This window comes from Panthera pardus, unplaced genomic scaffold (genome assembly GCF_024362965.1).
Source record: "Panthera pardus isolate Hobbes unplaced genomic scaffold, ASM2436296v1 HiC_scaffold_17, whole genome shotgun sequence".
NCBI lineage: Eukaryota > Metazoa > Chordata > Mammalia > Carnivora > Felidae > Panthera > Panthera pardus.
Genome location: NW_026526732.1, coordinates 74,749,015 through 74,773,235, shown reverse-complemented (window position 1 = coordinate 74,773,235; position 24,221 = coordinate 74,749,015). Strand labels below are relative to the sequence as shown.

Below are 24,221 nucleotides of genomic sequence, written 5' to 3'. Positions count from 1 at the left end.
ATATATGGCCTCCATCTCCTGCACGTCCTTGTTTCCTAGAGTCCCTGCCACCAGCAGTCCAGGCAGCCAGGTGTTCCAGCCTCATACTTTCAGAGTTGAATTGTACTGCCAAAATACAGAAAGTTACTGATCAGTTTGGTTTTTTTTAAATATTCACTCATGAAAAACTATACATGTATGATATATATGTATGCCATAAAAGTTTATAATAAAATCAACTCCAATATGCCCAACATCTAGTGATCCAGACTCAGTTTTTGTGGCTCAAACACAATCATGAATCTTTAGAAGAAACTATGGCTTTGTGAAGAAGCCTTTTGAGCTGAAAATTCCTGAATCCTCTGCATCATTTGAGTCCTGGTTTGAACAACAAGGACAGAAGTAATACTGGTTATCATGAGTTTGTCAGTTTAGATTCAATAAAGATTCCATGAGACAAGACTAGAGAAGGACTAGAGAGTGGCAGGAAGAGTTGCCTGATGACAACTTCTAAGAATCCTTGGGCCTGTGTCCCCTACCTGTTAAGCTCCAATGGGAGCTTGTTGGGAGTCCAAGAGTTCCTGCATGGAATCCTGGAAAATGAAGGCATGGCCTGGGGAAAGAGGCAGAATGAAAACATGAATAGACTGAGTTTTAATCTAAGATGATTATATTTGCCTAGCATTTTCTAAGATTTCATTTTCTGCAAAGATGTAGATAGAGAGATAGAAATAAATTCAAGTGACAGGAAATTAAAGACAGTTACTTTTTTTGTACACCTGAGAATGTGACTAAGACATGTACAGTTATAACATATATTGGTAAAATATTTTTTGAATTTTACTCTAGAAACATATATACACCACTTGGGAATACTGTATCAAGTGGTATGTGTAATGGATCAGGCTAACAAAGCAAATCAATCTAAGTGTCTCTACCTTTTGTTAATGCAAAGCATTTGTCTGAGAAAAGAGCTAATGGTTGGTTTATTAACCAACTACTGAGCATTGTGGATATGGGAAGTTAGAATTATCTACCCAATCTATCTGTCACCAATATATTAACATAATCTTTGAAGTGCTTTCCAAATCTGAGATTACATAACTCTGCTATATTCTGCTCAAGAGGGAAATTAAACATTTGGGGGAAAGTCTCTGAACCCATTCAGTAGCATTTACTCCTCACAGTTAATGCAGAAAAGAGGTGAAGCCCTCCTCCATTCCATATATCATGGGCTCACAGCCACCCATTCTGAACCAACATCATTCTCTCAACCTGTAAGACCACTTAAGATTCCCATCTTCTTACAAAACCATGAAAAAAAAAAAAGGGAAATAAAGCACAGACCCTAAACATTTCCAGCCAATCTACCTCTATACAAAGATCATGCTCACAATAGGAAACTTAAGACAATGGCAATCAACTCTTAAATGAGTTTGGCCCCTGGTATGTGCTTTGCTAGAGCCCTCAGATACTGGTCTCTCTTTAAAAGAAGGTGGCTTGGTTCCATCGTGTAATGGTTAGCACTCTGGACTCTAAAAGAAGGTGGCTCAGTCGGTTGAGCATCCGACTTCAGCTCAGGTCATGATCTCACAGTCCATTAGTTCAAGCCCCGCATCAGGCTCTGTGCTGACAGCTCAGAGCCTGGAGCCTGCTTCGTATTCTGTGTTTCCCTCTCTCTCTGGCCCTCCCCTGCTCATGCTCTGTCTCTCTCTGTCTCAAAAATAAATAAAAACATTTAAAAATTTTTAAAAGAAGGATTTGATTGTGCGCAGTCATGTAACATTGTGTGCTTAAATTAAATGTATTGCTCTTAGAAATTTCCAGAACTCAGGCATCCATAGCTTCACTTTGTAACCCATGTGTGACAAAGTGTGAAGAGTTTGTGGGGGGATTAAAATCAGAAAAATTGGAGTTGAAATCCAAGGCAGCCACTGACCTAGAAAAACTTACACTCTAGAGAGGATGACAGATATATACCACAAAATTTCAATACAGTGCCATGAGTGCTTTGACAGACATAAACACATGATGTTATGAGAGCAGAAGCAGAAGTGTTGGGGGCAGGAGAAGTGTCAAGAAATGAGTCTTACAGAGAGAATGCTTGAGCCAAGTCTTAAAAGAGAAGTAGGAGCCTGCCAGGCAAAGAAAAGTGCTTATTAACTGCTAAACAAGGAAGATCAGTTACACCATGCACATGGCTACACAAGGAAAGCACACATCATCAATTGCTGTGAAACAGCCATGAGAATCAATCCTGACGAAGCGTGTATCTGGTGCTTTTGATGAAAAGTGTAGTAGAGATCTCAGGGGGAAAGATGAAAGATCAGAGAGACCTATAGGTATAAGAACCTTGTCTCTCCACACCATCCATCCACTCAAACTATTTTTATTGGACAGAACTGAAAGAAACATTGTTGGCAAATAAAATACCTACCAGAACATTCTGGACTGCTTCACGCTGCATATATACTCGAACTTTGACCCATACAGCACAAATCCATATTCAAGTGGTTAAGGGGCCATATAAGATGAGCTCTTGTTATGAATGAAACTTTGGTGATTACATCAGCTACGCTAACCCAGAACAGCTGACAACTATTGCCAATATCATGCGTTCAGCAATCAGCAACATCTTTGGTACAGATGTCAGGGAAACCATCGTGCCAATTATGCTGTAATGATGAGAGTAGAGAGCCTGGCTAGGGAATTCTCATTTCATGTCTTCTTTGAAAAAGCATCTCTTAAAAGAGGGCAATATACAATATATACAGTGTATCCTGTCACTCTTTTTGGCTTGAGCTGCACCCCTTTTGACTCTGTGGATCACTGAACTTTCTGATCTTGGAGTTGGGATGGTATAAGCTAAAGGGTTTTGGCACACACAAAACCCACTACATTCTTGAATGCTCAAGACAGCTTTACAGTGTCTTAAGCTACATCTGAGCAAACCTGTTTCTTACTAATAATGTCAGTCTTTTGAATATTTTCTCTACAAAGGACGCAAGGAGAAAAATATCATTTGTTAATCAGAACTCATCTAAATTTCACAGTTAATTGAATGATTCTGCATTCCATCTTAGAAAAAAATAATAAAGAGTAGGAGACAATCTTTTACAGGAAAACAGGCAATGCATACCCTGGTGTCAGTGTGGATTTAAGTCCTTCTCTCACATCTTCTGTAATGGCAGTACTTTGCAATTCATTCACTTTTCCTAAGCAATATTCACCAAGCACCTACTGTATGCTAAGGACTGCTCCAAATGAGAGAAAATGTTCAGATATGTGACCTCAGCACAATGTTTTCAATCATTAGAGAAAAAAATAGCTTATGCTTACTATATTGAACTTACTAAGGTTAGGAAGTGTTCAAATAGGATTTTCATCAGTAAGGAAGGAAACAAAAATGCATTCACTGTCAAGCCTCAGTTAACCAGATAATTCTATTACAAGCACTCAATTCTACTACTCATGAATGCTTTTGGTAATTCCAGGACTTTCAAAATTTGAATAAATATATGGATCAAGGGGCATTAGATTAAGCAAAAGGTTTCAGCTTCTAGCCAAAATAAATGAATGCAAGACTATAGAAAAATGGGGAAGAAGGAATCACCACAAGGCAGACCTTCAGATCATGAAGGTGACACACCTTCATAGGCTTGTGTAAATTTAGACCCTAAGCACACTCTTGCTGCCAGAAACTGCTTCCAATAGAAAATTTTATAGGCATTTTAAAGTCTCATGGGTGAGTCCCTGAGAATATCACAGTTGGTCAAAAAACATATGTGTTTCAACTTTTTCTAACTTGCTTTGGTGTTAGCTTATAAAAACTCATAGGTGTATATTGGACTCATTAAACTGAGGGACTCATAAGCACTGGCTCGATCAGGGCAGGGTGCTGACAGGCATTATACATTATGCAAGCTTCCCCACATCATTCTGCCAACGTGCTTCCATTTTAATCCAAAACATTCCCAACTTGTCAAATACTAGGCCTCCCTGGAACACATAAACCCAGTCATGCCACCTCATGCAAAGGTTCTCTGATGTGGACAAATTTCCACTGGAGACTATAAGGAACCCATGACCACATTTTCACATGTTACTTCAGATCAATCCAAAATCCTCTCTCCAGAACTCTTATAACAGTAAAGCAGTAACCTAGGCAAAGCAGGTGGAAGAAGATGGAGCCAAAGCATGCTACTTAACAGTTGTCAAGCACCAGGTTTATTCATCACTGAATAAATAAGTGAATATATACATTTCATTTAAGAGCCCACTGGGGATGAAGATGTTATTATTTATTTATTTATTTATTTATTTATTCATCATGTATTCATTTATTTGTTGTATTTTCAGAATCTCCCAGAACTGTCAAGATCATACTGAAGCTGAATGCACAAAATACTTTCAAATCTCTAAATTTTCTAAAAGGGCCACAGACAGAGTTCACATAAAATATACTTTCATGTTGACAAATTGGCATGTCAAGACAATTAGCCTCTTTGTAGAAAGATGGTGGACAGATGTATGGAAGAATCATGGGTCTGATTGTTCCACAAAAGTCAATAAGGCTGAGTCTCCAACAGAGCTACTATGTCAAAGAAGGCAGAGATAAGAATTGGAAATCTGATGGAAAACAGCCACGCAGGAAATACAAAGGGAAACATGTTGAATTGTGGTTGAAAATAGTATGAGTAAACTTTGTTCTATGACATGTGTGGAGCTGGAAGCAACACACCCAGGAAGAGTGATTATAAGCCATAAATAAGAGGTTTATGACAAGCTGAACAATAAAAGCCTAATGGAGAGGTAAATTCCTTATGATGCAATGTGAGCTCTCTGCAAACCTTATGAAAAGAAGTCAAGAGAAGAGGCAGAGGGCTCTGAATTCAGAAGAGAACCCTGAAGAGTGGTGAAGTGAAAAAAAAATTAGTGATGTGCTTCCTTCAATTAAAAAAAAAAAAAGGTAGAAATGGTCCCAAAATTTTAAGTCAATTTAACTAATATCTAGAAGAGGTTCAAAGGATATTTACTAGTCATCATGTATCTGAAAATATGCTCATTCATGTCACTGATTATTTGTGCCTAGTGTAAATCAATATCTAAATTAGGTGAGTCTAAAAGATAGGTGTGTGTAAAATGTTTGGAGAACCCAGAGGGAGAATTATGCCGGGTCAATTTAGTTTTCTTCTTCAATAGATAGATGATGTCAAAAAGGAAAAAAAACAATACTTCCAGAGAATCTGATTCTCCAAATATGACATTTTTATGAATAATTGAAAAATACACTGTCTAGAATATTTTGATGTGTGAGCGCACACAATAAACCAGAGGACTAAACCCAAAATTTGGTTATACTCAACTCAAGTTAAGGGATGTCACTGAGTGAGATGGTTGACATTCATTAATGGCTTTATCAGCAACTTAGCTGGCAGGATAAGCAACACAATGTCACTGGAATGGTCGGCAACAAATTGGGAACACTATGAAAAAACAGGAATAGAATTTGGTGATCTAAAGGTATCTGGCTAAATATCCCTGATGAATATGGATGCAAAAATTCTCAACAAGATACTAGCAAATTGAATTCAACAGCATATAAAAAGAATTATTCACGATGATCAAGTGGGATTCGTTCCTGGGCTGTAGGGCTGGTTCAACATTCGCAAATCAATCAATGTGATACATCACATTAATAAAAGAAAAGAAAAGAACCATATGATCCTGTCAATCAGTGCAGAAAAAGCATTTGACAAAATTCAGCAACCTTTCTTAATAAAAACACTTGAGAAAGCCGGGATAGAAGGAACATACTTAAACATCATAAAAGCCATTTATGAAAAGCCCACAGCTAACATCATCCTCACTGGGGAAAAACTGAGAGCTTTCCCCTGAGATCAGGAACACGACTGAGATGTCCACTCTCACTGCTGCTGTTTAACATGGTGTTGGAAGTTCTAGCATCAGCAATCAGATAACAAAAGGAAATCAAAGGCATCAAAATTGTCAAAGATGAAGTCAAGCTTTCACTTTTTGGAGATGACATGATATTATACATGGAAAACCCGACAGACTCCACCAAAAGTCTGCTAGAACATGAATTCAGCAAAGTCACAGGATATAAAATCAATGTACAGAAATGAGTTGCATTCTTATACACTAATAATTAAGCAACAGAAAGACAAATAAAGAAACTGATCCCATTCACAATTGCACCAAGAATCATAAAATACCTAGGAATAAACCTAACCAAAGATGTAAAAGATCTGTATGCTGAAAATTATAGAAAGCTTATGAAGGAAATTGAAGAAGGTATAAAGAAATGGAAAAACATTCCATGCTCATGGATTTGAAGAATATATATTGTTAAAATGTCACCACTACCCAAAGCTATCTACACATTCAATGAAATCCCAAAATTGCACCAGCATTCTTCTCGAAGCTAGAACAAGCAATCCTAAAATGTGTATGGAACCACAAAAGACCCCAAATAGCCAAAGTGATATTGAAGAAGACCAAAGCAGGAGGCATCAAAATCCCAGACTTTAGCCTCTACTACAAAGCTGTAATCATCAAGACAGCATGGTATTGGCACAAAAACAGACACACAGACCAATGGAATAGAATAGAGACTCCAGAATTGGACCCACAAAAGTATGGCAACTAATCTCTGACAAAGCAGGAAAGTATATCCAATGGAAAATAGACAGTCTCTTTAACAAATGGTGCTGGGAGAACTGGAGAGCAACATGCAGAAGAATGAAACTAGACCACTTTCTTACACCATTCACAAAAACAAACTCAAAATGGATAAAGGGCCTGAATGTGAGACAGGAAACCATCAAAACCCTAGAGGAGAAAGCAGGAAAAAATCTCTCCAACCTCAGCCGCAGCAATTTCTTACTTGACACATCTCCAAAGGCAAGGGAATTAAAAGCAAAAATGAACTATTAGGACCTCATGAAGATAAAAAGCAAAGGAAACAATCAACAAAACTAAAAGGCAACCAACGGAATGGGAAAAGACATTTGCAAATGACATACCAGATAAAGGGCTAGTATCCAAAATCTATAAAGAACTCACCAAACTCCACACCTGAAAAACAAATAATCCAGTGAAGAAATGAGCAGAAAACATGAATAGACACTTCTCTAAAGTGGCCAACAGGCTAATGAAAAGATGCTCAACATCACTCCTCATCAGGGAAATACAAATCAAAACCACACTGAGATACCACCTCACGCCAGTCAGAGTGGCTAAAATGAACAAATCAGAAGCCTATAGATGCTGGCGAGGATGTGGAGAAACGGGAACCCTCTTGCACTTGGTGGGAATGAAAACTGGTGCAGCCACTCTGGAAAACAGTGTGGAGGTTCCTCAATAATTAAAAATAGATCTACCCTGTGACCCAGCAATAGCACTGCTAGGAATTTACGCAAGGGATAGAGGAGGGCTGATGCATAGGGGCACTTGTACCCCAATGTTTACAGCAGCACTTTCAACAATAGCCAAATTATGGAAACAGCTTAAATGTCCATCAACTGATGAATGGATAAAGAAATTGTGGTTTATATACACAATGGAATACTACGTGGCAATGAGAAAGAATGAAATATGGCCTTTTGTAGCAACATGGATGGAACTGGAGAGTGTGATGCTAAGTGAAATAAGTCATACAGAGAAAGACAGATACCATATGTTTTCACTCTTATGTGGATCCTGAGAAACTTAACAGAAGACCATGGGGGAGGGGAAGGGAAAAAAAAGTTAGAGAGGGAGGGAGGCAAATCATAAGAGACTCTTAAAAACTGAGAATAAACTGAGGTTTGATGGGGGGTGGGAGGGAGGGGAGGATGGGTGATGGGCATTGAGTAGGGCACCTGTTGGGATGAGCACTGGGCGTTGTATGGAAACCAATCTGACAATAAATTTCATATTAATTAAAATAAACAAATAAATAAAGGTATCTGGCTAAAACCAAAATGATGCTCTTTAAGAATGCTTATGGATTAAAAACATAAATTTAGTGAGGCAATGATTTCTTAGATATAACATCAAAGGCATGATTTGTAAATAAATAAATAAGCACACAAACAAAATTACATAGACTTCTTCAACATGTTTTAAATTTCTGCTCTTCAAAAGATAATGTTAAGAGAATAAAATACAAACCACAGATTGGGAGAGTATATTTATAAGTCATTTACCTGATAAAGGTCTTGTGTGTAGAATATATAAAAAACTCCAAAAAGAACACAATAATAAGAAAAGAAATAAACCAAGGTTTTAAAAATGTGGAGAAAATGAACAGATACTTCACTAAAGAAAACATACAGATGGCAAACAAGATGAAAAGATGTTAATCATTATCATCAGTCATTAGAGAAATGCAAATTAAAACCATAATGAGATGCCACTACATAGTTCATAGTATGTGTAAAATTAAGAAAATTGAACTTAAGAGATGTTGGCAAGGACATGGATAAAATAAACTCTCATACGCTACTAGTAGGAACACAAAATGCTGTACTTGTTTTGGAAAACAGTTTGCCAATTTCTTAAAAAGTTAAACATATATTTACCATGTGATCCAATCATTCAAATCCCTAAGTATCTACTGAATAAAAATTAAAGATTATGTCCATACAAAGATCTGTATACTCATGTTTATAGCAACCTTTTTAAAAAATTTTTTTAATGTTTATTTATTTTTGAGACAGAGAGAGACAGAGCATGAACAGGGGAGGGTCAGAGAGAGAGGGAGACACAGAATCTGAAACAGGCTCCAGGCTCTGAGCTGTCAGCACAGAGCCTGACGCAGGGCTTGAACTCACGAACTGCGAGATCATGACCTGAGCCGCAGTTGGACACTTAACCGACTGAGCCACCCAGGCACCCCTAGAGCAACCTTATATGCAATAGCCAAAAACTGGAAACAACTCAATTGGCTATTACCAAGTGTTTGCATAAAGAAACTGTGGTATATCCACACAATGAAGTGCTTGAAATAAAAAGGAATGAACTGTTAATACACACTGCAACATGAATGAATTGCAAAATATTATGATGAATGAAAGGAGCCAAAAAAAAAAAAGGATTACACATTGCATAATTCCATTTACAAAATTCTATAAAGCGCAAACTAATCTAAAAATGACCAAGAGCAGATCAGTGGTTGCCTGGGCCCTTGGAGGATGGGAGATGTGGGGCATGAGAACAGTAAAAAGGAATAGCAGGAAGGAAGAATTATAAAAGGACACAAGGAAGTAGTACTTCCTTGTACTACTTGGGGAGTAGTACGCATGTTCATTGTCTTGATTGTGTCGATTATACCTCAGTAAAACAGTAAACAAACACATAAACATAAAATAAAAGTTAAAGAGTAATTCCAAATGAAGAAAAAAGGAACTGGCATTATAATGGGCAGCTCAGTGTATTTATGCATCATTTTTGTATGACTGTCAGAAAGGCAACGTGGTATTGTTGTGCAAGAGTTGGCAAATAGTCTTTCCATTGTAATGGCACTGGTCATTCCCTTATTTGAGTAAAGAGGTTGGTCTAGGGTCCATATTGAAAAATGACAGAATGAAATTCAATAGAAAATCTATTCATTGCATATGTAACTGGCTGGACTAAGAAATATGAGCTTGGATTATTGAAATTTCCTAATTAACAGCTACTAGTGTCACCATTTCAAAATCTCCTTTCTGCTGAGTAGCTACCTCCCTTAACAAAATCTCCCTTCTGACAAAATGTCACTTCCATTATTTTCCCATCATTTATTTGCAATTAAAACCATCTCAGGTCCTGTGTAAAGCTTCCTTCTCTCTCCAGGTCTAGCTGAACTATTGATTCAAGCTGCTTGGGTTGGGGAGGTGGGGGTTGGTCTGCTCTCCCACTCTTTTTTCTCACTTCCCTCCTTTCTTCCTCCTTCTTTACCCTTCTAGCATATGGTCACTGCAAAAGTTTCTTTAGTGAGTGCTGGGGAGGTCTGGCACCTCTTGCTTCAGTAGCCAAAAATCATAGATAGTAAGTCCACTGTCCCTTTTGCTGGTCCTTTTTTGCTGCTTCTTTCACCATGACAGGCAGCCAAATGCTGACTGTCTCATGGGGGTGCACATGTTGTTTTTCAAAGGGCACTCAGTGACCTCTCCCTCCTTAATGCCCCCCTAGATGAGAAGTCTGCTGAGGTTCTGTGGCTATGCCTCTTATTCCCCACCATCATTCACCAAAATGGACAGCCCAATCCATATCCTTTTGGGCCTCAATTCCCTTTGCCCAAATAAATATCACCCCTAGAGGCTGCTACCAAAATTAAGCGAACTTAAGATCAGTCCCCACTTGAGGTCTCCATTTGACCACAGGGAACTCCCAGAATTCCTTGTCAAGTCAAACAGTGGGAAGGCAGACAGTGGGAACTACCATCCACCCCATCCTAGAACTCCCTCTCTCTTCTGCCATCTCTTTTCCTGCTCCTTTTTCTCACAAGCAGTATTACACATTCTGATGGTTTAGGGTTTAGGGGCACAGAGAAGAAACTATCACCCATTCCTAACTATAGAGAGAAGAGTATTCTGAGTACCCCAATCTTGTAGACAGTCAAAGGAACAAATCAAATGTTTCCTCTTCTCCAAGGCAAAGAGAGGAGAATGATACCATTGCATCTTGACAAATTCTACATTCTCCCCAAAATCAGGTCCTTCACTCACTCACCCTTTTCTACCTTTTCTTGATAAAGATCTCAAAACTGTTGAGCCTCTCTCAATGGGGTAGGGTAGGGAGACAGACATTAAGAAGCAAGCCCTCTTTGGACTTGGCCTGAGAGAATTCAGTAAATGTTCCCAATGCCAGGTAAAGGGGGGTGTGTGTCCCACTATAACCTACCCCTGAGCTACTGTTGAATGGCTTCCAGGAAAGAGGATCTCCCTCAGTCCCTATACACACATACCACATGAATCTACTTTTTCTAGAGCCCTTTGCTGGGTGCTCCAAAGAATTCCAGAGTGAATAGGTATACAGTCTGACAGGAAATATTCAAAAAGTAGCTGAAGAATCATAATGGCAAAGTAGAACAAATTCCATAAAGAGCCACAGATAAGGTCAAGGATAGACTGTACTGCATCAAGCACTGTTCAGGAATTGTCTTCTATACTTAAAATGAAAGAAGAGATTTCCTCCAGTTGTGGGATCATGAAGACATTGGCATTTGTTCTGAGCCTTAAAGAGAATGGAGTTTGAACTTGTAGACATAGGTGGGGAGGCAATTAGAGGTGAGGAAATTTTTTGGAGACAGTAAATCACAAGGGATAACTTATTAACTACCTTTAAGTACAATGTTTCTCAACTTCCCTGATTATAGGAATCACTAAGGATGCTTGTTAAAAATGCAGATTCCTAGCTCCACCTCAGACCTCCTGGATCAGATCCAGAAAAAGACACAGGGAATCTGAATTTTTAACTCATACCTCCTGGACGATTCCTATAATGAAGCAAGTTTGGGAAATATTAATGAAGGATCTTAAATCTACTTTGAGTAAGAAATGAAACTGTTACCTATCCCGTTGGACAAAAAGAAACAACAAAAAAAGGGCTCTCATCTCTGTAAAAGTTTGGTATGGAATAAAAAAGACTCTAATTAAAGGTTTCTAAATACTGCAATAGACTTTTATGAGAGTTAGAATCCCCATCCCTGAAAAGCTTTTAAAATGAAGGAAATCACTATTTGCCCTAGAGGTTCTGGCTCTGGGGAATAGGCAGAGTATTGAATTATTTGGGGATCATTTGGGGATTGTGAGAAACTGAAACTCACCCAAGCAAGCACGAATGAAAAGTTTATTACGAGAACACAGGAGAATCTTAAGCAGACCAAATAGAGGAAACAGAGTGGGGCCTTAGGGAAACTGGGAAGTCATCAGGCACCTTTGCTCCCTCTCTCTCTTTGGGACCAAATATTCACTTAATTCTGTGTGTCTCTGCATACATATTTAATTATCTTCTCTCTTCAAGCCAGCTTCTCTATTTAATTATCTACTTATCAATGGCAACTTCATCTTCCAATTCAACATGACTCCCCAGATACTCAGAGTGAACTGGTACAGTCACCATGCCCCAATTCCATATTTCTCCAGGTGATAAAATCTGATTAGTCCATCTTGGGTCACATGCCCACACATGATCCAATCAGTTGTGATTAAAGGTACTCCTTTTTGGCACTCTGAGAATGTAGCTGGGAGAAACATGAAACTCTCATATAAGAATAGGTCAAATAAATCTTCTGTTGCCTTAATTTTAGATTTTATTCCAAAAACAATGATGTTCTTACATGAAAACCTTATTCTTTTAAGAACAGTCCCTTTTAGCTATATTTTGAAACTCTTGTGAAACAACCACCAATTGATATGGCAAGAACAAGTATTTGTAAAAAATGAGTAATCTGATCTGGTTTCAGAATCTTCTGGATAATCTGAATTCTTATCTAAGAATTTCTATGTCTAGAAATGCAATACAAGAAGCATTTTCCTGAAATTCCTCAGACTCTTATGCTAATTAACCTCTATCATTTTAAAACCCATGTGCTTCAAGATAAACTTCAATGTATGTGTTAATTTTCACTTAACTCATCTCAACATTGACCAAGTTACCCAAAGTCCAAAGGTCTTTAAAAAGTTTTTGCAGCCCTTTCCTTATGAACAACACTGACTTTCACCCTCAGTATATGAAACCTGAACCTTGCACTGCTTTGGCTTGAATTTGGTTGGTCACTCTGGCCCCCAAGTGATTCAACACTAAATTTACTCAACATTAAGTTGTCCTTAGTTTTAGGAGAAAAACTGTTCTCCTTGTCTCTTGTGGCTAAGGGATGTAAAAAAAAAGAGCAGACCACGAAACTGAAATACAATTCTATCCAGAATTGTATAGTGGAACAGGGGAGCACAGTGACCCTATTCTAAGTCTTGCCTCACAATGCATGCAAAGGCCCCAGTACTCTAAAAGTCCACTCTTGTTGCTTTTCTTCCACTTCTAATGGGCCCCAGTGGACTTCTCTACCTGCCTTCTATTCATTCTCTCCATCCTCCTCTACAGCCTCCTCCCAGTCATGTTCTCCTCCTAGTGAGACACTCTTATCCAGAATATGAATTACCATTGCCCAGTGACAGTGGGATTTATGGCGTTCTACTCTTACAAACAGGCTCACTTTAGCATCTCCCATTACTTTGAGGCTCCAGTAGAATACTAAGCAAGAGAAAAACTCTTTCCTTTATTAAAACATTCGACGTAGGAAACCAGCCAAGGAAATTGAATAAAAGAACAGAAGTAAAGGAGATTTTCAGTGAAAGAAATAAAGAAAAAGAGAAAATAAAACTGTATTTGTTGTAGTCTGACCCATAAGGCTGTGCAAAGCTAACCAATTAGTCATCTCAAGTTGTCTGTTCCAGAGATTCCACCAATTTTCCAGAGTTCTCAGTTGCAATCAGAGCTAGATATGAACACAGATGTATAGACTCTTCAAAAGAATACATCTGCCACTAAGAAAATGGTATGTCGGGCGCCTGGATGGCTCAGTTGGTTAAGTGTCTGACTTTGGCTCAGGTCATGGTCTTGCAGTTCATGAGTTCAAGCCCCACATCAGGTTCATTGCTGTCAGCACGGAGCCCGCTTTGGATCCTCTGTCCCCTCTCTTTGGCCCTCCCCCGCTTGTGCTTTCTCTCTCTCCCTCAAAAATAAACATTAAAAAAATTTTTTTAATTTTATTTTCTTAATTTACATCCAAATTAGTTAGTATATAGTGCAACAATGATTTCAGGAGTAGATTCCTTAATGCCCCTTAGCCATTTATCCCATCCCCCCTCCCACAACCCCTCCAGTTAACCCTCTGTTCTCCATATTTAAGAGTCTCTTATGTTTTGTCCCCCTCCCTGTTTTTTAAAAAAATTTTAATAATTAAAAAAAGAAAATGGTATTATGAATAATATACTATGAAAATGATATACCATGAATGTATAAATTTCTGGGGGAGAATATAAGGAAATAAGCTAAACAGTAACTGTGCCTAGTTCAAGGGCCAAAAATACCCATACAATTCCCCACCCCACCCCCCACCAACTTCACCTTCTCTTTGACTTTATAGATTTGTCTAGTTTGGATTTATCACATAATAAGAATCATACAGTTTGTGTCTTTTTGAGGTTCATCTAATTTATGCCATGTCTCAGTACGTTATTTCTTTTTATACCTGAATGATATTCGATTTTATTTATGTACTACATTTTGGTTATCCATTTATCTATCAATGGATGCTTGGGCTGTTTCTACCTTTTGGCTAATATGAACAATGTTGTTATAAACAATTTATGTGCAAGTTTCTGAGAAGTAAGAATCATTTATGGCAAAAGAAAGGGAGAAACATTTTTAAGATAGCAACTCAGCACCCATTTCTCTACAAGTTGCAAGGTGTGCAGTAATACTAACTTAAAAGATAACCCAGACCCAGTAAAGTAGAAAGCCTGGATGTTTTCTTAGCCACATATCAAAATGCAAAACCCCTGGGGCTAGTAGTGGCCCCTGAGCACACTTAACACGGAGCCTGTTCTCCACCCAGACAAAATCAATGGGGATGAAACTGACCACACTTCTACCAAAAATCAAGAAATGTTGTGGCCAACTTCAGAGATGTCTGAACAGGGGGTATTTGCAATGATTAATGAATTAACATCACTCAGAAGTAAGTGCTTATGATCATGGACCTAGAGGAAGACATAGGGTGGGGGTGGGGAGACAAATTCAGAACCATTGCCTATTTTTTTTCCATGAAACTTGTTTTTCTTCTTCTTTTTTTTTTTTAAAGGACTGCACATCTGTTGGAACTGTGTGAGCATTTTGAGACTGTCAAGCCATCATCTGACTTTTGCAGAATTCTTCCAAGGTGGATTTTATTGGTTTCAGCTGGAGAACCCATCCCACATCCCTCCCCGCCCCCCCCAGCCCACCATCACCAGCACAAAGCCACATGCCCACCGAGCATTGCCTCTCTTCTGCCCTGAAGCGATCAGAAAGCCAGAGTTTACCACAAGGGAAACATGCAGAGTTAGTTTGTGCCTTGAGTTAGTCCACAGCTTTCCATAAACGATAGAAGGTAAGACAGGCATCACAACATCCCAACAGGAGTAGCCCAATGAAGTTCACCATTACTAAAGGCATTTGTCCCTTTGTGGAATCTCTATTTTCTTTTACTTTTTTGGTAGGCACAGTAGTCTTAATTTTCTAAATGTTCAGTAGAAGAATATTCACATTTTCCTTTCTAAAACTTTCTGAAGCTTCAGCAAGACTAATGTATTCTGTATCAATATATACAATGGAGAAATGTTACTGGTACCAAATGAATAAATAAATAAACAAACAAACAAACACACACACACAGTTTAGGGAAAGGGGTGGGGTGGAGGTTGCTGGGAAGGAAGCTGACATCTGCTCCTGCTCACAGCATTCAATTCAGCCCACCTCGAAGTACCCCCTGGCCCCACTAGATTTTGATGCTCTGATGTTCACAGAGCAGCTCAACTCTCCTCCAAGTTACCATGTCAACACAGAGGATCCAACAAAGTGTTGAAAAAGCAACGTGGAGGACCTCCTTCAGGCACACACTCTGAACAGAAGCAACAATCACTTCAGTTCTCTTTGCTCCAAAACCAAATGTAAGCCTTTGCCAACTCTCTGGCTTTGAGGACAAGCTTTGAAAAGACTACTGCAGGATAATATTTCCCATGTTGGAGATAAATGCTAAATTTTTCCAGGCCCATCATGAAGAAAAAGTTCTTGAAGATAAATGAATCCAGACAAGCAATCTTCACTTTGGGAGCACTGTGACAACTTCCTCGCCATTAAAATGCACCCAAAAGGGACAACCTATAGAGACTCCCCAGAAAAAGAGACAGAGGTAGAGAGAGTGTGCCTTCTGAAGTAGGGAGTTAGATGTGTCTGGGAGTTCAAGTTCACGTAGACGTCAAGATAAATATGACTTACAATTTTAGTGTATTCATGTTCCAAATTTTAAAAAAATTTTATCCTTACTGAGATACAAAACATAGAAACCTGCTAGTGTTCGTGACTTTTAATTGTGGTAAAAAACACATATAACTTAGGGATGGCCCAGTCGGTTAAGCATCCAACTCTTGATCTCAGCGTGGGTCATGATCTCACAGTTCATGAGTTCAAGTCCTGCATCAGGTTCTGCGCTGATGTTGCAGAGCCTGCTGGGGATTCTGTCTCTCCTTCTCTCTGTACCTCCCCCACTTGCACTCTCTCTCTCTCTCTCTCTCTAAGTAAATAAATAAACATTAAAAAATTTTTTAAACACATAACACTTAAATTTATAATTCAGTAGTGTTAACTGTATTCACACTGTTGTGCAACACATCTCTAGCACTTTCTTATAGTGCAAAACTGAAACTCTATACGCATTAACAATTCTCCTTTCCTCTCTCCTCTTCGTCCCTGGGAACCACCACCCTACTTTTGGTTTCTAAGAGTTTGGAGTCTTTAATTTTGAAAACTGGAAAGAATTTTAAAATGATATCATCTAAACTTTGCATTTTCAGCTGAATGAACTGAGGTATGAAATATTTAAGCTACAGGTTCCAGGGCGGCCAGTGAGCAATGGAGCCAGGACTTGGGCCTCTGCTGCACAAACCCAGCCCTGTCCCTCATGTAGCATTATTTTAAAAATATTATTGTGGTATTTCTTGTCTACCATCATGCAAATCAACGTTCATTTCCATACAAAGAAGCAATTTTGCAATAATTGATATACAAAAATAAAATTATAATTCCAGAAGTATTTTACAAATCGAGCATGAAACTAGAAAATTTTATATGCATCATATAATCCTCCCCAAAATACACTGCTCAGGCTTAAGGTTAACGTGTGAAACTCCCCGGGAAAGTCCAGAAAAAGCTCTGTCAAAAGGTGAGTATTTATCCCAAATAACTGAAAATTCTGGAGAGAGTTCAGTTGTATCAAAGGGAAAGGGCTGGGGTGGAGGTTGCTGGGAAGGAAGCTGACATCTCCTCTTGCTCACAGCATTCAATTCAGCCCACCTCGAAGTACCCTTTGGCCACTTCATCTGCAAAGAAGTCACAGTTAAGTATAAGACTAAGAGAGGAAAAGAAATATGCTGATCACAGGGTGGTTAGACATAGGAATGAATGACTGAAGAATGCTGTGAAGTCACCTTTCCTGAAGGTATTGGAATTTGTCTCTAGATTCTCATCATCATGACATCACTGAGGCAATGCCTATGTTTCCTTTCCAGTTTTCATTTCCATGACTCTAAAGCACCAGAGTTTTCACAGGCCATCCAGTAGTCTAGGTTATGTGCGTGTTCATCCCCGTAGGAGGGGAACAGAGATTCTGATAACACCCTGTATTGGGTTATACGTTTCTCCCTGGATCCTCAAAGTCTACTTGGGTGACATTCTTAGGAGGCAAAACAGAAATGAGCCCAAAGCTATGACACTAGAAAGAATAAAATCGTTTTTGCAAAATCACAAGGCTGGCCCAGCTCCAAGACTGCAAAGATGAGTCTCCCAATCCTGTGTGCACATAAATGGATGTAGCACCAGGAAGCTGTCCCAGGCCATTGGCAGCAGCAGTGAAATTCATGGGGAGGAGTTTGGACTGAGGAAACAGTCTCGGCTGACGCTTACCTCTGGCTTTAAGCCCTTGGACAAGTCATCAAATCCCTCTCTGCCTCAGTTTCCATAGGTATAAAATGAGGGCGATACCGATAACTAATTCAGAGTGTTGTGGTGAGGATAAAATAAGTTACTATATCTAAATCACTTAGCACCATGCCTGATCAATATAAGCACTCAAAAAATGCCAGCAATTATTTTTAATAATCCACTCCACAATATGCACCCTGGTCTTCTCATTCTTTCTACCACTCTTTCCCTCTTCTTTCCTAGCCTAACACTATTAGTTTCTCCCCTCTTCTCCCTTATCATATACTGCCTATGCCCCCATTCATTCTCATGGACAAGATCAATATCATGTTGGATGATTCGAGAGACAGTCAAAAGGACTCTTCTGCTATAACATAAAACTTCCTCTAAAATGTCATAATTAGACATTCAATCCTATGAACAAATAAATAAGCAGCCTTTTTAATGTAAAGCCCTAGGAGAAGTACTACACTAAATTATTAGCCTGAGTCTTAATCACTCTGGTATATCCTCTTGCAGTTATATTTGTCTGAAATTATCTTGTTTATTTATTGATTATTTAACTACTATCTTCCCCAAGCTCTGTGAAAACGGGAGCTTATCAGTCTTGTTCACCACTATATCCCTAACCCCTACAACAGAACCTAAACATGTAGGAGATGCTCAATAAATAAATATTTATCAAATGTTGAACAGATGAATTGCTTACTTTCCTTCCAAAATATGTCATGCTGTCCACCCCCCTGCTCTATGAATGTCCTATTTTCTCTGAAGAGAATGCAAAATTCATTCCACATCATCAGTGACTGCCAGTTATGTGTTCCCCTGGCCCATTCCCACCACTTCTCTTCAGCTCAGCTAGGGCATTTTATCTTACATGGGGCCATCTCTGACCCATCTAGGCTGGGTCAGTGCTTCTCTGCTGACTCTCACATTGTGAGATCTCTCTTCAGCTTAGCACTCCTGAAATCATCACATATCAGCAAATCCCTCAGTATCACCAAGCCTATAGTCTACACTATAAAATTGGTGCTGGAGTACATAACAACAAAACTGAGCTCCAAAAGGACTGTTGTGGAGGGAGGGAAGAGATGGGGGAGCCTGCTGGACTCAATCACCAGTTCAGTGACCATCCCCCTCCCCTGACAATGATCTGGTTTCAGCAAAATTCTAAATGGCTCCCTGTTAGGCCTTGAGGATAACTTCAGAAGAGTCAAAATCTCTAATATCAAATCCATGAACATTAAAGGTCTAGTTTTATAACTGTCGGGTTTCTTATGCTGAGAATTCTTTGAAGAAAGAAACAATGTCTTCCTCAGTTTTGCCACACTTGGCCAAATGCAAGAAAGGACTAAAATTTCCACAGTGTGAACTAAATGAGTGTTTTTGAACTTATCTCAGTTTACTTTTGACCAAGAAACTCTGCTTTTGTTTTTAAGTCAGATATTGAAGCACTTTGACAATATGATTTCCCCATGACAAGAGCACAATATTTAAAAATAAATGAGGGTTTATTTTCTACTTATTCCTTCTCCAAGTTGAAATGATGCATCTAAGACAGAAAATCCAGAAATAGCACAGGCTCAGAATGGAATTCCAGACACTTTAGTAGACTCAGCTCTAACTCCGTATCAAGACACAAGGTCTTGACAAGTGACACACACTTGGAGTAGGCCATTGTCTTCCATTTCACATTGATGCTTTCTGGACACACTTGCTGGGGATAAAAAGTCTCTGAATGTGTGACACAGCTAGGGACAGGCACAGGCCAACATCAACAGATTCAACCAGGACGAGTGTGGAAAAGGTCTGAATTCTGGTCCTGAACTAGCCTCCTGCTTCCCAACCCAAAGATAATCCAATAGCTTTAAGCCTTATTTCTCAAGCTAAGTCAGGCCAAGGGAACATTTTGAGAACACTCTTCTGTGGGAATATGCCCTCAGCTACCTATGGGAACAGGTAATAAAATGCGGTGAGATCAACATATCCAGTTTTATTTCCAGACAGAAATAATCTAAAGTTGACAAAAATTTTATCAACCATACCATAGCAATGATTTATACCTCTTGTATTCTTAATATTGCCTCCAAATGTGTGAAAGAAGGGACTCTACCATTTCAAGAATTAAATTTTTGATGTTAAAGTAAGTCATTGTATCAATTCCAGACAGTTAGGGGCCTCACCCTGATAAATGTCTGTGCAACACATCCTCCTTTAAGATACTCCATTCTGTTGCTGAAAAAGAAAATGCACTGGAATCATTTGGGGAACAAATTTAGACATGTTGGACAACAAAATATGCAGACAGCTGCTTGGTATGCAATTAAAATACCACTGGTGGGAACAACGGCTCTGGCAATGGTAATAGGAAATCTACTCTTCCCTTCAGAAAACCAATTTCAGTTGACAGCCTCACTCAGCAAATTAAGATGGAGTTCTTAGAATGGCTCCTGGTAAGGGGTCCACCTGACTCCCATTCAGCACCTGGTCAGCCACTGACAGACTACACAGAGGGGAGTAGCAGAGTAGCAGAGTGCTACTCAAAGCACTCTGTTGGTGCAGCCTTCTGGGAACAAGATGCAAGAGCTGACCTTGGAACCAAAATCATTAATGTCCTTCTCAGTGTCCTAGAGGGGACGCACTGAGCTAGAAGTCATCAAGTGCACATAACACCTCTAGGAAGACCCATGGCATTTTATAGGGGATACACCTGCTTTTGTCACAATACTCTAAAAATTCCAAAATGGCAATTAAGCTTCCCATTTAATGAAGAAAGGGCCAGTTTATTCCATGGTTTCACCATACCTATGAAAGAAAGGCATATCTCTAAGTATACCTCTTCTCTCTTTTTAATGCAAAGTGTCAAACATATACTAAAATAGAAGACTAACATAATGAACCCATCACCTATCACCTAGTCTCAACAATTACCAACTTTTGGCCAATCATGTTGCATCTATAACTCGTTCACTCTGCTCCACCAACACTGGATTCCTTGAGGCAAATCCTAGACATCACACAATCTCGTCTGTAAACATATCGGTCTATCTTTAAAAGACAAGGACTCTTTTTTTAACAGAGCCATTAACATATATGAAAACTTGGAAACAATTATTTAATATCATCAAACATCCAGTAAGTAATTAAACTCGCTACTCATTGAAATCAAGGTCCTTATATGTTGCAACTGATACATCTCATACTTCAGTCTGTAGTACTCTCTCTCTCTTGCTGTTTGTTATTGAACAGACCAGGATTTTTTTCCTGAATCATTTCTCACACTATGAATTTTACCAGCTGTATCCCCATAGTGTCATTTAACATGTCCCTCTTTGCCTATTTCTTACTGCAAACTACTAATTAGGTCCAAAGGCTTGATTAAATTTAGGTTTGATTTTTTTTGACAAAAATACCCCATGTGTGGTTAAATGCAGGCCTCAAGAAGCACATTATGTCATTATACCTGGTCGTCTCTTTTTGTGATATTAGCAGACATTGAAGGCCATTGGCTGAGTTGTTTCATTAGTGGCTGCAAAATGGAGATGATTCTCATTCTATTCTTTCTTCATTTAGCTTGAATGTTTCTTTTAAGAGAATTGTTCCTTCATCAATGATTTGATTGCCCTGGGGTCTACTTTGAACAGGAAAGAAGGTAAAATGCTTGATCTTTCTTTCTCTTTATCAATTTTCAAAAAATTGAGTTCATTCCCTAGCATCCATAAAAGGATTTTTCTGTTTTTACTTTTACTATCATTATGAACTCATGAATTTAAAAGTATTTTGTACATTTCATCTATTGCAGATATTAGTCCCTTGTTTATTGACGCTCAAATTATCCCATTTTTTAAAATTTGAGTATAGTTGACACACAGTGCTACATTAGTTTCAGGTGTACAACTTAGTGATTTGACAAGTTAATACATTATGCTATGTTCACCACAAGTATAGCTGCCATCTGTCCCATGACATTGCTATTACAATATCATTGACTGTTTTCCTTACTCTCTGTTTTTTATTCCCGTGACTTACTCATTCCATAACTGGAGGTCTGTATCTCCCTCTCCCCCTCATCCATTTTGCCCAACCCTCTACCCACCTCCCCTCTGGCAACCACCAGTTTGTTCTCTGTATTTATAGTTTTGATTCTGCTGTGTGTTTGTTTATTCATTTTTTTAAGATTCTACTTGTAAGTGGAATCATATTGGTATTTGACTTTCTCATTTTGGCTTAATTTCACTTAGCATTATATCATCTAGGTCCATCCATGTTGTCTCAAATGGTATGATCTCATCCTTTTTATGGCTGTGTAATATTCCATTGTGTGTATATACCATGTTTTCCTTATCCATTCATCTACTGATAGACACTTAGGTTGCTTCCATGTTTTGGCTATTGTAAATAATGCTGCAGTAAACACAGGGATGTGTATATCTTTTCGAGTTGGTGTTTTCGTTTTTCCTGAGTAAATACCTGATAGTGGAATTATTGAATCATATAGTATTTCTACTTTTAATTTCTTGAGGAACCTCTATACATTTTCCACAGTGGCTGTACCAATCTACATTCCTACCCACAGTGCATGAGAATTCCTTTTTCTCCACATCTTCACCAATACTTGTTTCTTGTCTTCTTCATTTTAGCCATTCTAACAGGCATGAGGTGGTATCTGTTCCATTTTTAATTAATCAAAATCCCTTCAAGTTGGCTCCTGAATTATTTTGTCATGATCCCATGGTCTTTAATTCTTCATTTTATGTTATAAGATATTCCAGGCTCATCTTACGTATTTTGTACTGCAGAGCTGAAGTCAGACAATTCTGTAAGGTGGGCTTTTTTTTAATATGAAATTTATTGTCAAATTGGTTTCCATACAACACCCAGTGCTCATCCCAACAGATGCCCTCCTCAATGCCCATCACCCACTTTCCCCTCCCTCTCACCCACCATCAACCCTCAGTTTATTCTCAGTTTTTAAGAGTCTCTTTTGGTTTGGCTCCCTCCCTCTCTTTTTTTTTTTTTATTTTCTGGAAGGTACACTTTTTGATTTTAGGGAAAACATCATGAGAGATGTGTTTTAAAATATGTTGGAAATAGACCTTTATGTGGCTATGTCACCAACTTGATACTTAGTTGGATTCATTTGTTTCCTTTTCGTTTTATTGAAGTATAAATCACATACAATATCCTCTTATTTTCAGGTGTACATCATAGTAATTTGGTTTTTTATACATTAGTAAATGATCCCCATAAGTCTAGTCATCATCTGTCACCATACAAAGTTATTACAATATTATGGACTATATTCCCTATGCTGTACATTACATCCCCAGGATTTATTTATAACTGGAAGTTTGTATTTCATAATCCCCTTCACCTATTTTGCCCACCCCTTAACCATTCTCCTTTTTGGTAACTAACAGTTTGTTTCCTGAATCTATGAATCTGTTTCTGTTTTGTTTGTTTGTTTTATTTTTTAGAATTCACATGTAAGTAAAAGTATATGGTATTTGTCTTTCTCAGACTAATTTATTTCACTTAGCACAATACCCTCTAGGTGCATCCATGTTGTTGCAAATGGCAAGATTTCATTCTTTTCTATGGCTGAGTAATATTCTATTATATATACACCACATCTTTATTCCATTCATCTATCAGTGGACATTTGGGTTATTTCCATATCTTGTCTATTGTAAATAATGCTTCAGTGAACATAGGGGGTACATATATCTCTTCAAATTGGTATTTTCATTTTCTTCAGATAAATACCCAGAAGTGGAAATGGTGGATCATATGGTTCTATTGTTAATTTTTTGAGGAGCCTCCATATTGTTCTCCATAACAGGTGCACCAGTTTACATTCCCACCAACAGAGGGTACTCTTTTCTTTACATCCTCTCCAACAGTTGTTATTTTTTGTCTCTTTGATAGTAGCCAATCTGATATAATGTGACATAATATCTTATTGTGGTTTTGACTTGCATTTCCCTGATGTTTAGTGATGTTGAGCATTTTTTCATGTGCCTGTTTGCCATGTTTTCATTTCCATTTGATATTTTAGAGATTTTACATACATATACATATAAAAGATATGTATATAAACAAAAACATACATACATATCCCCTTTTGTTGATCATTTTTCTCCACCTTACTCTTTCCACTTAACAATATATTAACAACATAGCTCAGCAATCATGTCAATGTCATGAAAGTATACAGACATACTCATTTCTGTTTGTTTTTATAGTTACATAGTGGTCCTCATTTATTTTTACAGTCACATATCACTCCAGGAGGTGGTTATACCATAATTTATTCAACCAGTCCTCTATTGTGGACAAATGTGCCTTCTAGCCTTTTGCTCTTGCAAATACTACTTCAATAAATTGTCTTGGACATAACTTGGAGGCATAACTTTGGGGATAGATTATGTCCTTGGGACACATTCCTAGAAGTGGAGCTGCTTGACCAGAGGATAAATGTGTATGTAACTTTGCTAAATAGTGTCAGAATCTGGTAG

The 24,221-nt window shown here is 38.3% G+C and overlaps 1 long non-coding RNA gene across 1 annotated transcript in view; it reads right to left on the bottom strand.

The window, feature by feature from the left end:
• Positions 1-526: 526 nt before the first annotated feature.
• The window catches only part of LOC109263366 (uncharacterized), a 105,346-nt gene continuing 81,651 nt past the window's right edge, over positions 527-24,221 (bottom strand). Inside the window, exon 3 of the long non-coding RNA XR_002078176.2 lies at positions 527-592. This is a non-coding gene — a long non-coding RNA (uncharacterized LOC109263366). The remainder of the gene's footprint in view (positions 593-24,221) is intronic.